At 46.4% G+C, this 16,359-nt stretch overlaps 1 long non-coding RNA gene across 1 annotated transcript in view; it reads left to right on the top strand.

The window, feature by feature from the left end:
- Positions 1–15,944, top strand: part of LOC140409479 (uncharacterized) — a 36,652-nt gene extending 20,708 nt beyond the window's left edge. Inside the window, exons 3-4 of the long non-coding RNA XR_011940347.1 lie at positions 4,439–4,528; positions 15,722–15,944. This is a non-coding gene — a long non-coding RNA (uncharacterized lncRNA). The remainder of the gene's footprint in view (positions 1–4,438; positions 4,529–15,721) is intronic.
- The last annotated feature ends 415 nt before the right edge of the window (positions 15,945–16,359 follow it).

Here is a 16,359-nt window from a genome sequence, read left to right as displayed (position 1 = left end):
CAGATTTCTGGATAATTGGGGCTCTTTCTGGGGAAGGTGGGACCTCTACAGACAGGATGGTCTACATCTGAACCTGAGGGGCACAAATATCCTGGGGGGGAGATTTGTTAGTGCTCTTTGGGGGGGTTTAAACTAATGCAGCAGGGGCATGGGAACCTGGATTGTAGTTTTAGGGTAAGGGAGAATGAGAGTATAGAGGTCAGGAGCACAGATTTGACGTAGCAGGAGGGGGCCAGTGTTCAGGTAGGTGGTTTGAAGTGTGTCTACTTCAATGCCAGGAGTATACGAAACAAGGTAGGGGAACTGGCAGCATGGGTTGGTACCTGGGACTTCGATGTTGTGGCCATTTCGGAGACATGGATAGAGCAGGGACAGGAATGGATGTTGCAGGTTCCGGGGGTTAGGTGTTTTAGTAAGCTCAGAGAAGGAGGCAAAAGAGGGGGAGGTGTGGCGCTGCTAGTCAAGAGCAGTATTACGGTGGCGGAGAGGATGCTAGATGGGGACTCTTCTTCCGAGGTAGTATGGGCTGAAGTTAGAAACAGGAAAGGAGAGGTCACCCTGTTGGGAGTTTTTTATAGGCCTCCTAATAGTTCTGGGGATGTAGAGGAAAGGATGGCGAAGATGATTCTGGATAAGAGCGAAAGTAACAGGGTAGTTATTATGGGAGACTTTAACTTTCCAAATATTGACTGGAAAAGATATAGTTCGAGTACAATAGATGGGTCGTTTTTTGTACAGTGTGTGCAGGAGGGTTTCCTGAAACAATATGTTGACAGGCCAACAAGAGGCGAGGCCACGTTGGATTTGGTTTTGGGTAATGAACCAGGCCAGGTGTTGGATTTGGAGGTAGGAGAGCACTTTGGGGACAGTGACCACAATTCGGTGACGTTTACGTTAATGATGGAAAGGGATAAGTATACACCGCAGGGCAAGAGTTATAACTGGGGGAAGGGTAATTATAATGCCATTAGACGTGACTTGGGGGGGATAAGGTGGAGAAGTAGGCTTCAAGTGTTGGGCACACTGGATAAGTGGGGCTTGTTCAAGGATCAGCTACTGCGTGTTTTTGATAAGTATATACCGATCAGGCAGGGAGGAAGGCGTTGAGCGAGGGAACCGTGGTTTACCAAGGAAGTGGAATCTCTTGTTAAGAGGAAGAAGGAGGCCTATGTGAAGATGAGGTATGAAGTTTCAGTTGGGGCGATGGATAGTTACAAGGTAGCGAGGAAGGATCTAAAGAGAGAGCTAAGACGAGCAAGGAGGGGACATGAGAAGTATTTGGCAGGAAGGATCAAGGAAAACCCAAAAGCTTTCTATAGGTATGTCAGGAATAAGCGAATGACTAGGGAAAGTGTAGGACCAGTCAAGGACAGGGATGGGAAATTGTGTGTGGAGTCTGAAGAGATAGGCGAAATACTAAATGAATATTTTTCGTCAGTATTCACTCAGGAAAAAGATAATGTTGTGGAGGAGAATGCTGAGCCCCAGGCTAATAGAATAGATGGCACTGAGGTACGTAGGGAAGAGGTGTTGGCAATTCTGGACAGGCTGAAAATAGATAAGTCCCCGGGACCTGATGGGATTTATCCTAGGATTCTCTGGGAGGCCAGGGAAGAGATTGCTGGACCTTTGGCTTTGATTTTTATGTCATCATTGGCTACAGGAATAGTGCCAGAGGACTGGAGGACAGCAAATGTGGTCCCTTTGTTCAAAAAGGGGAGCAGAGACAACCCCGGCAACTATAGACCAGTGAGCCTCACGTCTGTAGTGGGTAAAGTCTTGGAGGGGATTATAAGAGACAAGATTTATAATCATCTAGATAGGAATAATATGATCAGGGATAGTCAGCATGGCTTTGTGAAGGGTAGGTCATGCCTCACAAACCTTATTGAGTTCTTTGAGAAGGTGACTGAACAGGTAGATGAGGGTAGAGCAGTTGATGTGGTGTATATGGATTTCAGCAAAGCGTTTGATAAGGTTCCCCACGGTAGGCTATTGCAGAAAATATGGAGGCTGGGGATTGAGGGTGATTTAGAGATGTGGATCAGAAATTGGCTAGCTGAAAGAAGACAGAGGGTGGTGGTTGATGGGAAATGTTCAGAATGGAGTATAGTCACAAGTGGAGTACCACAAGGATCTGTTCTGGGGCCGTTGCTGTTTATCATTTTTATCAATGACCTAGAGGAAGGCGCAGAAGGGTGGGTGAGTAAATTTGCAGACGATACTAAAGTCGGTGGTGTTGTCGATAGTGTGGAAGGATGTAGCAGGTTACAGAGGGATATAGATAAGCTGCAGAGCTGGGCTGAGAGGTGGCAAATGGAGTTTAATGTAGAGAAGTGTGAGGTGATTCACTTTGGAAGGAATAACAGGAATGCGGAATATTTGGCTAATGGTAAAGTTCTTGAAAGTGTGGATGAGCAGAGGGATCTAGGTGTCCATGTACATAGATCCCTGAAAGTTGCCACCCAGGTTGATAGGGTTGTGAAGAAGGCCTATGGAGTGTTGGCCTTTATTGGTAGAGGGATTGAGTTCCGGAGTCGGGAGGTCATGTTGCAGCTGTACAGAACTCTGGTATGGCCGCATTTGGAGTATTGCGTACAGTTCTGGTCACCACATTATAGGAAGGACGTGGAGGCTTTGGAGCGGGTGCAGAGGAGATTTACCAGGATGTTGCCTGGTATGGAGGGAAAATCTTATGAGGAAAGGCTGATGGACTTGAGGTTGTTTTCGTTGGAGAGAAGAAGGTTAAGAGGAGACTTAATAGAGGCATACAAAATGATCAGGGGGTTGGATAGGGTGGACAGTGAGAGCCTTCTCCCGCGGATGGAAATGGCTGGCACGAGGGGACATAACTTTAAACTGAGGGGTAATAGATATAGGACAGAGGTCAGAGGTAGGTTCTTTACGCAAAGAGTAGTGAGGCCGTGGAATGCCCTACCTGCTACAGTAGTGAACTCGCCAACATTGAGGGCATTTAAAAGTTTATTGGATAAACATATGGATGATAATGGCATAGTGTAGGTTAGATGGCTTTTGTTTCGGTGCAACATCGTGGGCCGAAGGGCCTGTACTGCGCTGTATTGTTCTATGTTCTATGTTCTATGCAGGCAGCTGGGCTTTGATTGGCCTCTATGGGAGTGGAGGTGTGATGTGAGGAGTGAGGGACAGGAGTGATGCCAGGGGAACAGAGGTGGTGACTCACCTGAGCTGCCCTAAGGAGGTCATTCACCTTCTTGCGGCAGTGCGTGCCAGTCTACCTGGTGAATCTCATAACATAGACCATCTGGGCCACATTCGCCCAGGCATGGTTATCTCAAAGAGAGGTAATTGCGGTGAAATCACACGCTTGGGTGGTTGGAATGCATTAGTGCTTGGAATGCACTTACATCTTTTTGATGTGGTCAGTGATTACAAACATTGGGGTTTCGCCACTTAGGCCACTAGAGCAAGAAGAATGTGAATGGATCAAAGCAGCAGATGGTTTTTACAAGCTGTCAATCACAGGCCATTTCTCCAACGCCATGAATGGCTTGCAGATAGTGGATTTGTGGGAACCAGACGAAGGCTCCCCTTCGGGGAATGGGCATGTGTTGTTAATGATTATTTTAAAAATTCATAAGTGTCCTTAATTGGCATCCCAAGGAAAGCTACAACAGATTATAAAATAAAAGGTAGAATTTTCTGAAAACTCAACTAAAGCATATTAATAAAGATACATTTATAACTTGAGGATGCCTAGTTGCATAAATGCAACCCAAAGACACTTTAATGTCATGGTTAAAGTCCCTACTGAAGGCAGTGCAGTTTCAAACCTGGAGATTCCAGTTCTGGAATTAAACAGGTTAATCTTTCTTCTCTCATTCAAAATTGTTCCCTGACCTTTATATTTTTAAAGCTGCGCATAAAAGACTGACAACGTATTTTGTGTATAAAGAGATTATTACACTGGAAAAGGTTACACAAGGGGGATCCCCGACTTGTCTGAGGTGCTTTTATTCACAGGTTGTGGGACGCTACTCAAGGAGTCGGAATCATTGATTTTAAAATCGTTTGACCTAATTGTACGCAGCAGTAAAGTGCTTTCTTTCTTCAAACCCTGCCTCGGTTTTTGTGTATTTGTCCCCACTCTATCACTTCCTCAGCTCGACTGGATAGTCTAGATAGCGAGCCTCTAAACAGCTGCAAACAGCTGTAAAAACAGCATTGCTTGCGAGATGCAAGTTTCAAATGAGCCCAACGGATGCTCTTTATGGCACCAGTGCTAACTGTGGAACTGGTCAAAAGAGTTAGGCTTCTCCAACTGGAACTGGCTCTCCCAGTGCCTATTTTTACCGCCCCCTCCATTCCCACCTACCAAAACAGTAGCCCAACTGTGGTTTGTAGGTAGTGCATTAATGAGAGCACTATTGTGCACTAATACTTGTCGATTCTGTCACAGCTGCCAGCTCTATTGAGAACTCAAGGCTTCGCTGCTGAACCTACCGAGGTTATCTGTGGAAAATGTAAATGATTTCTCAAAAATATGAAGGTCAGTTCCTACACTAGTGCAGTTAAGTGCTTCTGATGGCCCATTTTACATTTGCATCTAACAGGAAAAATCATGATCAGATTGCTGACCTCTTATAAATGTGCAATTGCTTCCTGACTGCGATATAAAAGAATTGACTGCTGCACATTTTCTGCTCTTACTGTATGGCTTTCATTGGCATTCATAAATAAAATTGTGTTGCATTGTTAAGCGTATACCAAAGTGACATGAATAACCAAATCTGCCACCAAGCTACTAAAAGGTTCTTAATCAAATGAGAAAGCAGAATAGCAGCTCGTCACAATAAATTATGCAGAGTTTCGGAGATGATCAAAAAGTAGAGCCGAGTTTTTTGGCATTTCTTAAAGATCTAGACGTTTTATTAATTTTCAAGCAATTAAAAAATAAATGACACCTACAATAAGTAATAAGCAAACCGCATAATTTCTTATTCAGATCAAAAGCCCTGGATAAATAATGCATCACAGTTAGGCTTGTATACCTGTCGACGCACTGTTGTTAATGATTATTTAAAAAATTCATAAGTGTCCTTAATTGGCATCCCCAAGGAAAGGTAAAACAGATCTGACTATAAAGAAACCTGATAACGCTAATGAAGAAATGACCTACTGTATGAAAATAGGTGGAATTTTGTACAGCGCAAGTGAACTAATCTTAAGGGAACATGTACTTATTTGTTGTTACATTCGCAGTATATTCTTAAGGGATTATGAAACACACTATCAATGGTGCAAAACATTAGGAGTCTTTCAGTGTTCGTGATTCTTCTGCAAAACGTCAATTTGAAAGTCATTTGTGCTGTTCGAAAAATGACAAGCAAAAATGCTGGTTCAAAACAAAAAATGAATGTCGAGTATTTGCACGCATGAAGGTCAATTGCATATTCCCAAAACATTCAGGACACCAATGCAGCTCGCAATGCAAGTTATGAGAGAAGATATCAGCAAGACAAACATGAGTTGTATTCAGGAGCAGAAATTCCTCAATACAAGTATTCAAATAGTTGGGTTGGAAACGTGCTGTGTTGAGGGCAGAGGTGCGCAGAGGAAATGTCATATTCCATATTGCAAATATTAAAAAACAAGATTTCAAGCCAATTAATCAATATGTGTGATTTCACATTTGTCACAAAATATTGAACTCAATAGTCATGGGTTTCACAAAGAAAACAGGGCATTTGCTGAAATTAACAAAAGAATTCCAATGTATTGAACACAAATGTTGTATAACAAGATGTATAGGAGCCACTTGTAAATTATTTGCTTTCCACTATTTGTCGGACAAAGTCTAGATGCTCAGCATCTGTAAACAGAATATCCTTTCACTTAAATGTTTCCTCAGGATGTAAGAAATGCCGCCCAAAATGTTAATAGGCAAAATAAGAGTTCATGGAGTTGGGAGATGTTAGCATGGATAGAGAATTGGTTAAAAGATAGAAAAGTGACAGAAACGGGGCATTTTCCTAGTTGGCAGGCGTGAATGGTGGATTACCGGAACAATCAGTGCTGTGGCCTGAGTATTTACAATGTATATCAATGAATTCGATGAAGACACATAGGGTAATGTACCAAGGTTTGCTGATAATACCAAACTAGGTGGAATTAGGGGCTGCAGAGAGGCTGCAAAGAGGTATCGCCAGCTTGGGTCAGTGGGCAACAAGGTAGCGAGCAGATTGAGTATGATATAGGGAAGTGTAAAGTTATCCACTTTGGTTGTAAGAATAAAAAAAGCAGAATATTTTTTGAAAAGTGAGAAACTTGAATCATAGAATCATAGAACCCACAGTGCAGAAGGAGTCCATTCAGCCCATCGAGTCTGCACCGGCCCTCGGAAAGAGCTCCCTACTCAAGTGTAAGTGTTAATATTCAAAGGCACTTTGGCCTGCTCGTACAAGCAACACAGAAAGTCAGCGTGCAGGTGCAGTAAGCAATTAGGAAGACAAATAACATGTTGGCCTTTATTGCAAAGAGATTGGAGTGCAGGAGTAAAGCTGTCTTGGGACAATTGTACAGGGATTTGGTGAGACCACATCTGAAATACGTTGTGCAGTTTTGGTCCCCACATTTAAGAGAATATATTGTTCCATTGGAGGTGATGCAGTAAAGGTCACTAAATTAGTCCCTGAGATTAGGGCGTTGGCCTGGGATGAAAGGCTGAGTAAATAGGGGCCAAATTGTCTGGAGTTTAAAAGAATGAGAAGCGATTTCATTGAAAACTACAAAATTCTGATGGGCTTAGGGTAGAAAATAGATTGTTCCCATTAGTCGGAAAATCTAAAACAGTGTCAGGCTAAGGGACCAGACATTTAGGGCTGTGAGATGAGAAGAAATTTCTTCACTCAAAGGGTTGGGAATGTGTGATGTTTCATTGTTGAATACATTTAAGGCTGGGATAGACTGATTTTTGGTTTCTCGGGGAATTAAGTTTTTATGGGAACGGTTGGAGAAGTGAAATTGAAGCAAAAAAACAACCGTGATGGTATTGAAAAGCGGAGCAGCTTTGATGGGCAATGTGGTCTACTACTGCCCCTCTTTCCCATGTTATTATGCTCTTAAGTGGTGCAGTGGGTTTGATGCAAGTCTTGTTTTTATGCCAAGAAGTGAAGATTCAAAACTTGCCCAAGGGAGTTTCCTGTTTCTGCTGTTAAACTCGTCAGTGCAGGAAATGAGGTCAGTGCAGCTTCGGCAGGGCATTCCAGACCAAAACAAACAGAGTACCATTTGATAGGGGGGTCATTCTTGGCACTGCAGGCACCGAGAGAGATGCCGCGATTCATGCCCAAAATGGAACTCTGTTTTTTGCGCATTAAATTGCACCCATTGTGTCATGCTGCTTTAGAAAATTGGATAGAATGATTGGGCAGGGGGAGAAGTGTAAACAGATGGGATGCACTATGTGTGGTGAATGTATAATTACTGATAATTCGCCAGTGCACTGTATTATGTTATGTTATTAACCCTGTGGGCTCCACCTATGGGCCATTGTGTGGCTTCACCCACAGGGGGATATGTTGGGGCATGTACAGGCTCCACCCATGGCTCCACCCCTTTAGAGGAAGTATAAGTGCAGCTGACCTGTGGGGCCGCCTTCAGTATTGTACCGGTCGCAGGCAGGCACAGTTCTAAGCTGATTAAAACCAGGTTCCTTCTCCACGTGTCTTCAAGTGAATTGATGGTCACATCACTATGCATGACAAAGATGGTGATGTACCACTGACATCGGTCAGCAACGTTTACACTCTCAAGAGGGAGTGAAACGGGTTGGAATCATGCCAGGGAGCAATGTGCCTAATCTGTAGCATGGTTAGATGTAGTAGTAATACACAAATATTAAGAAGAACCAGAATATGTCTACAATCTGGCTGTTAACTAAGTCCCTAAATCTCTCCGTCAATGTCAACAAAGAACTGGCCATTGACTTCAGGAAGCAAAGTATCGTACGCACCCCTGTCTGCATCAATGGTGCCGAGGGAGAGATGGTTGAGTGCTTCAAATTCCTAGCTGTGCAAATCACCAACAATCTGTCCTGGTCCACCCACGTCGTCGCTACGACCAAGAAAGCATAACAGCGCTTATACTTTCCAAGGAAACTAAGGAAATTCAGCATGCCCACATTGAGTCTTATCAACTTTTACAGATGCACCATAGAAAGCATCTTATCTGGCTGCATCACAGCCTGGTGTGGTAACTGCACGGCCCAAGACTGAAAGAAACTACAGAGAGTCGTGAACACAGCCCAGTCCATCACACAAATCCTCCTCCCATCAATTGACTCGGTCTACACCTTCTGTTGCCAAGGATAAGCAGGCAGCATAATCAGAGACACCTCCCACCCGGCTTACTCACTCTTCCAACTTCTTTCATCAGATAGAAGATACAAAAGTCTGAGAACATGCACAAACAGATTCAAAAACAGCTTCTTCCCCCCTGTTAGCAGAGTCCTAAACGATTCCCTTATGGACTGATCAGATCTCTTCACACATCTTCTCTGGCTGGGTGGCACAGTAGCATGGTGTTGCACGATCAATAACCTCAGAAACGAGATTGGAGACAATTGAAGGCTTTAATAAGCTAGATGTTTCCCCCAGCAGCGCAGGTACAGAAGAAAGGTGCTGGGGCAGCCCAGGCTCTTATACCCCGCCTTGCAGGGCGGAGCTAACATACAAGCTTAACCAATGGGAACAAGTACATTCTCCACCAATGGCATTCCGGCATTACCAGGTACCGTAATCCTCCTAACACAGACTACCACATTCACCCCCTGTTAAAAAAGAGTCCGGCGGGGGTGGTGGCTTCGTATTACAACGTGGTAAAAGTGGTAGAAGTTACAGTTATGAAGGTACTGTAATGCCTCTGTACAGCGTTTTGCCTCATTACATCTTAACTATTTGCAACAGTAATGTACATTTCAAAATGAAGCAATTAGTCGATCGGGGGCCCTGGTCCTCCTCTGCGATCATCGTAGCTTTGGTGGTGATGTCGGTGGAGGTTCGGGCGTCTGTGACTCCGGGATCGTGGCTTCGGCTTCTGTGGCATCTTCATCACCCGTAGACGGGGCTGGTGGAAGGGTCGACTGACCTGGGAAGGGGGCGGCTGTGGGGTGCGCTGGTGGGCAGGGCCTAGACAGGGCCGGCGGAAGAACCGGTCCACCTGGGAAGGGGGTGGCTTATGGGGTGCGCCGGTGGGAGGGAACATTGGACTGGTGGCGGGGATGTGTGTGGGGATCCAGCGGGCACCAGGTCCCGTAGGGAGACCATATCCTGTCGGCCGTCGGGGTACGCCACGTAGGCGGACTGAGGGTTAACGTGGAGGAGATGGACCCTCTCGACCAATGAGTCCGATTTGTGCGCCAGCACGTGTTTTGGGAGCTGCCGGCCAGGTCGGGAGCGAGGTCCCAGAGGAGGACTTCCTGGGGAAGACAAGGAGACATTCGTGAGGTGCTTGGTTGGTCGTGGTACAGAGCAGTGACCGGATGGAGTGGAGGGTATCCGGGAGCACCTCCTGCCAGCAGGAGACTGGAAGATTCCTGGACCGCAGGGCCAGTAGAGCAGTCTTCCAGACCGTTCCGTTCTCCCTCTCTACCTGTCCGTTTCCCCGGGGGTTGTAACTGGTTGTCCTGCTCGAGTCAATGCCCTTGCTGAGCAGGGATTGACGCAGTTCGTCGCTCATAAAAGAGGACTCCCTATAACTGTGTATGTAGGCGGAGAAACCGAACAGTGTAAAGATACCATGGAGGGCTTTTATGACGGTGGTTGCGGTCATGTTGGGGCAGGGGATGGCGAATGGGAACCGGGTGTATTCGTCAATCACGTTCAGGAAGTTCGTGTTGCGGTCGGTGGAGAGGAGGGGCCCTTTGAAATTCATACTGAGGCATTCAAAGGGACGGGAAGCCTTTATCAGGTGCGCTTTCTCTGGCCTGTAGAAGTGCGGCTTGCACTCCGCGCAGATTTGGCAATTCCTGGTGGCTGTCCTGACCTCCTCGATGGAGTAGGGCAGGTTGTGGGTCTTGATGAAGTGGAAATATCGAGTGACCCCCGGGTGGCAGAGGTCCTCGTGGAGGGCTCGGAGGCGGTCCACTTGTGCGGTGGCACATGTGCCGCGGGACAGGGCATCAGGAGGCTCATTTAGCTTCCCAGAACGATACGAGATCTCATAGTTGCAGGTGGAGAGTTCGATCCTCCACTGTAAGATCTTGTCATTTTTTATCAGCCCCGCTGTGCATTGTCGAACATGAAGGCAACCGACCGTTGGTCAGTGAGGAGAGTGAATCTCCTGTCGGCCAGGTAATGCCTCCAATGCCGCACAGCTTCTACTATGGCCTTGGCCTCCTTTTTGACTGAGGAATGGCGGCTTTCAGAGGCGTGAAGGGTGCGTGAGAAGAAGGCCATGGGTCTGCCCGTTTGGTTGAGGGTGGCCACCAGAGCTATGTCGGACGCGTCGCTCTCGACCTGGAAGGGGAGGGGCTCATCGATGGCGTGCATCATGTCCTTTGCAAGTCTGCTTTGATGCGGCTGAAGGCCTGGTGGGCCTCTATCGACAGGGGAAAAACTGTGGATTGGATCAGTGGACGAACCTTGTCCGCATAGTTGGGGACCCACTGGCATAGAAGGACAAAAAACCTAGACAGCGCTTCAGGGCCTTGGAGCAGTGTGGGAGGGGGAACTCCATAAGGGGGCATATGCGTTCAGGTCGGGGCCTATAACTCCATCATGCACTACGTAGCCGAGGATGGCTAAGCGGTCGGTGCTGAACACGCATTTATCCTTGTTATACGTGAGGTTAAGGATTTTTGCGGTCTTGAGGAACTTTCGGAGGTTGTTGTCGTGGTCCTGCTGGTCGTAGCCGCAGATGGTGACATTATCGAGGGACGGGAATGTGGCACGTAAGACCTACCGGTCAACCATTCGGTCCATCTCTCGTTGGAAGGCCGAGACCCCATTAGTGACACTGAAGGGAACCCTTAAGAAGTGGTAGAGCCACCCATCTGCTTCGAAGGCAGTGTATTTGCGGTCACTAGTGCGGATGGGGAGCTGGTGGTAGGCAGACTTAAGATCCACCGTGGAAAAGACCTTGTATTGTGCGATCCTGTTGACCAGGTTGAATATGCGGGGGGAGAGGGTACGTGTCAAGCTGCGTAAACCTGTTGATGGTCTGACTGTAGTCGATGACCATCCTATGCTTCTCCCCGGTCTTTACAACCACTACTTGAGCTCTCCAGGGGCTGTTGCTAGCCTCAATGACACCTTCCCTCAATAACCGTTGGACCTCTGACCTAATAAAGATCCGGTCCTGGGCACTGTACTGTCTGCTCCTGGTGGCGACTGGTTTGCAATCCGGGGTGAGGTTCGCAAACAGGGAAGGCGGATCGACCTTGAGGGTCGCGAGGCTGCAGACATTGAGGGGGGGTATAGGGCTGCCGAATTTGAAAGTTAGACTTTGGAGGTTGCACTGAAAATCCAACCTTAGGAGTGTGGCCGTGCAGAGGTGGGGCAGGACGTAGAGTCTGTAGTTTTTGAACTCCCTTCCCTGAACCGTGAGGTTAGCTACACAAAACCCCTTAATCTCTACTGAGTGAGATCTGGAGGCCAGGGAGATTTTTTGATTAACGGGATGGACGGGGAGAGAACAGCGTCTTACCGTGTTGGGGTGTATGAAGCTCTCCGTGCTCCCAGAGTCGATTAGGCAGGATGTTTCATGCCCATTGATAAGCACCATCGTCGTAGTAGTCGAGAGTGTTCGGGGCCGAGACTGGTCCAGGGTCAACGAGGCCCTGCCACGAGGCTACTCGTGGCAGCAGTTGAATGTTTTCTTCGGGCGGTGTGTGGTCAGCTGAACTGGTGTCCTTGGACTCCATCCAAGATGGCGGCACCCATTAGTCGCACATGGCTGGGGGTGCACAAAATGGCGGCGCCCATCCATCACACGTGGCACCCGCGGGACAAGATGGCGGTGCCCGGAGGCCGCACGTGGCCCTGGAGGAGGAAGATAGCGGCGCCCGCTGGCTGCACGGGGACCGAGGAGAGGGTTGTGGTGGCGGTCCATATTCGCCTCCGGAGACCGCAGCGATCGCCCGGGCCTGGCATACCACCACGAAGTGGCCCTTTTTACCGCATCCTTGCAGGTGGATGAACGGGCTGGACAGCGCTGTTGGGGGTGCTTGACTTGCCCGCAAAAATAGCAGTGGGGCCCCCCGGGGCTGCCTGGCTATCTCGCAGCACAAGCTTGTGGAGGGATGGGAGATGCCTCTGGGTCGGACGCGGGGGGGGCGGGGGGGGTTCCACGCTGCCCAGGGGGCTGCCGCGTGGTCGGGGACGTAGGTGCGGGCGTTTCGGGAGACCACATCCAGGGAGCCAGCAAGGGCCCGTGCGTCCTTGAGGCCTAGTGTCTCTTTCTCCAGCAGTGGCTGGTGGATTTGGGAGGACAGCATACCTGCAACGAAAGCGTCCCAGATCAAAAGTTCTGTGTGGTCGCTCGCCGAACTTGCGGGCAGCTGCTTTTCTCCCCAACACCAGGAGTGCACTGTAGAATTCTTCCAGTGATTCCCCAGGGATTTGTCGCCTCATCGCTAATAGATGTCGGGCGTAGACCTGGTTTACAGGGCGAATATAATGTCCTTTCAGCAGCTCCATTGCTGCATCAAAATCGTCTGCGTTCTCGATGAGGGTGTAGATTTCTGGACTCACCCTCGAGTGCAGAACTTGTAGTTCCTGTTCTCCTGTGGGTGTGTTTTCGGCTGTTCAGAGATATCCGTTGAAACACGCCAGCTAGTGTTTGAAGGTTGCCGCTGCGTTTGCCGCGTGGGAGCTGAGTTGCAGACACTCTGGCTTGATTCGGAGCTCCATCCTTTAAATCTAGCGTATTAAATTGATGCACGATCAATAACCTCAGAAACGAGATTGGAGACAATTGAAACTTTAATACACTAGATGTTTCCCCCAGCAGCGCAGGTACAGAAGAAAGCTGCTGGGGTGGCACGGGCTCTTATACCCCGCCTTGCAGGGCGGAGCTAACATACAAGCTTAACCAATGGGAACAAGTGCATTCTCCACCAATGGTATTTCGGCATTACCAGGTACCGTAATCCTCCTAACACAGACGACCACACGTGGGCAGCACGGTAGCACAGTGGTTAACACTTCACAGCGCCAGGGACCTGGGTTCGATTCCTGGCTTGGGTCACTGCCTGTGCGGAGTGTGCACGTTCTCCCCGTGTCTGCGTGGATTTCCTCCGGGTGCTCCGGTTTCCTCCCACAAGTCCCGAAAGATGCGCTTGTTCGGTGAATTGGACATTCTGAATTCTCCCTCAGTGTACCCGAACAGGCACTGTATGTAGTGTGGCGACTAGAGGATTTTCACAGTACTTCATTGCAGTGTTAATGGAAGCCTACTTGGGACACTAATAAAGATTATTATTAGTACTACACTCCTGTATGCTTCACCCGATATCTGTGTATTTACATGTGTATTTATGTTTGCCTTATGTTTTGTTTTCCATTTATGGAATGATCTGTCTGGACTATACGCAGAAAAATACTTTTTACTGTACCTCGATACCCATGACAATAAACAAATACAAAAGATCCCAAGCCTAGAATGTAAGCTATAAGGACCATCTCAGGTAGTATCTTCTTCCTTGGTAAAAACAGATGAAAAGTATTAATTTAATACCTCAGCTATTCCCTCTGCCTCCATGCATAAATCCCCTTTTTGGGTGCCTTATTCTTTTTTTAACACGTTTTTACTATTTTTATGCTTTGAGAAAGCTTTGGAAATCCCTTTTATGTTAGGAGTTTCATATTTCCTCATTGCTTCTCTTATTTCCTTTTTCACCTCCCCTCTGAACATTCCATATTCAGCCTGATTCTCAATTGTATTTTCTACCTGACATCAGGCATAAGCACCGATTCTTATTTATCGTAATTTTCAGCTCTTTTGTCATCCAGGGAGATCTACCTTTGTTTGCCCGACCTTTCCCTTTCAACAGAATGTTCCTCGACCATCTCTTCTTTGAAGGAAGCCTGTTGTCCAGCTACCATTTTTCTGCCAAACTTTGACCTTAATTAATTCATCCAAGATCTGTTCTTATCCCCTTGAAGTTGACTTTCCCCCGGTTCTCATTATTCGTATTATTGAAACATCAGACATCAGATGGCTTTTTTGGTGGCCATGGGTGTAAAGTAAGGAAAATGTTCTAATCTCCAGTATCGACATGCTTCACTTTAACAGCATTAAAGTTCCCTCACACTTTTTGTTTGAAGGCCAATAAATCATTGATGAGCGAACACTGCTCTCGGCAATCTGTGGGGAATGAGCACGTTTAGAATGAAAGGCTATGAGCAGACTGTAACTTTAGCAAATAATAAACATGGCAGCAAATATAAATGTGCATTTATTAATGAAATGCATAGGGAAGCCTCCAATGACTTAGACACGTATTGTTGCACATGATAAATACCACAGCACCTGTATTTGGGACTTTGGCAATTTTAGAATAATGTAGAAACATTGACCTTTGTGTTAAGGTTGTTTAGCAGTATTAGCAGGAGTTCATAAATTCCAACACAATATGCACCCCCCTCGCCGAATTGGGAATGTAATATCCAGCTCTGTGCGTTCAGAAGGTGAACAGTGTAAGAGCAGTATGATATATACCATGACAAGAATATTTATCAAGGGCACCACACAAATCCTTAGCCTTTCACATTAACTCTTTGTCATGGAACTTCCTGGGTTTATCATCCAGCTATTTGCATGGGCATGAATGATGCCCGATGTTGGCTTTCCAAAGTGTCTCATTGCAACCAGTTCAGATTATATGAGCATTTACACGATTAACATCCCATCAGAATCTGCATAAACTACTGAGTGAATAAATTAGCCCTTCTTTGCCAATTATTGAAGAAGAAATCAGGCAACAAAGGTGCAAAGTAACAACTGTTAAACGTTAGAATCATAATCTGTAGCATTTGAACATTGAGTACACAATTAGCGAGTGGATAAGGTTGATTGACAAAGTAAATAACAGAGGTAGCTCAATTATGTCTCGGTAATTCAGTTATAACTGCTTGCTGATTGTAAATGTACCATTGTGAGTGCCTGAGATGGTTATAATTTGGACAAATTTAGTATTAATTCTCCTTAGACAGGTTACAAGCTTACCAATTTAAAATGAATGTGTAGTTGACAAATTAATTTCAATATGGATCAGTGCACAGTGCATCATTTTGGAAGGAAGAATAAGGAGGTCACAAGAGATACTTTTTCCAGCCTCGGTATCATTCCAATGATTCACCCCCTCCAAGGCCTACATTCCACACCGGAAGTGACTAATTGTTACAGTTTAAAGTCTTTAATGAAATGCTTAATGACTAAGTGCAATCAGGACCATTTGCAATGAATACAGCACCTCCAATTGTGGATACTCTTGGGGTGGCATTTTCCAGCCGTTCCCGCTAGCAGCGACCCCCGCCACGGGTTCAATGGCACTGGAGTGTACAAACATAACGAAACTCCATTGGCAGTGGTTTGAAAAAGCTGTGGGAATGTTACAAAAATATGATGGCTTGCTATTTCACTCTGTTGACATAAGCCTGAGGATTATCATAACTGCATTTGTGCTGCATGACTAATTGTATAACCTTAACTTATCACACAAAATTCCTTTCCTTTACAGTTTGATTGACAGCTGCAAGTAGTTCTCAACTCTTTGAGGTGGGTCTATGAATTCCTATGTTTGTTTTTATGAGGGATTAACGGTTTAAATAAAATGCTTGTCCTTATAAGAGCTTATGTAGTTATCATATGATATATATTGAAGGATGTGCTTTATGTAATCAATGGGTTTTTACGAATGAGTGATTGTGCTTCAAATAAAGTCTGCAATACTTAGAACATGATCTAATCTCAACTTGGCTCCTGAAGTTTTAATTGGCAAGGTAGGTGTACCTTTACTTTGGACACCCGCATTCTCAAGTCGCCTGTCATCTCTAATGAGATGGCACTTCCAGAGGCAACTTCTCAACTGGCCTCCTGCAGGAAGATTGCACCCGATATCCTGCCACTTGCACATCTGAGTTTGTGAGCCAGTAGTTAGCCGTGTTGGCTCATGATTTGGGTGGGAAAACCTGGCCCATTGGCTGAGTATATGCACAAATCTGCACTGACAGAGACAGGTGTGTAACAGAGAGGTCATGTCGAATGAACCGTAGTTAAATTTTTTTGAGCCGATAGCTACTTTGGTAAGTTAATGATAGAAAAACAGAAAGTGTGGAAAAACTCAGCAGGCCTGGCAGCATCCGTTGGGAGAGAAAC

The sequence above is a fragment of the Scyliorhinus torazame genome, chromosome 3 (assembly GCF_047496885.1).
Source record: "Scyliorhinus torazame isolate Kashiwa2021f chromosome 3, sScyTor2.1, whole genome shotgun sequence".
Classification (NCBI taxonomy): Eukaryota; Metazoa; Chordata; class Chondrichthyes; order Carcharhiniformes; family Scyliorhinidae; genus Scyliorhinus; species Scyliorhinus torazame.
Note: the sequence above shows the minus strand (reverse complement) of the source record. Positions and strands in the feature narration are given on the sequence as shown.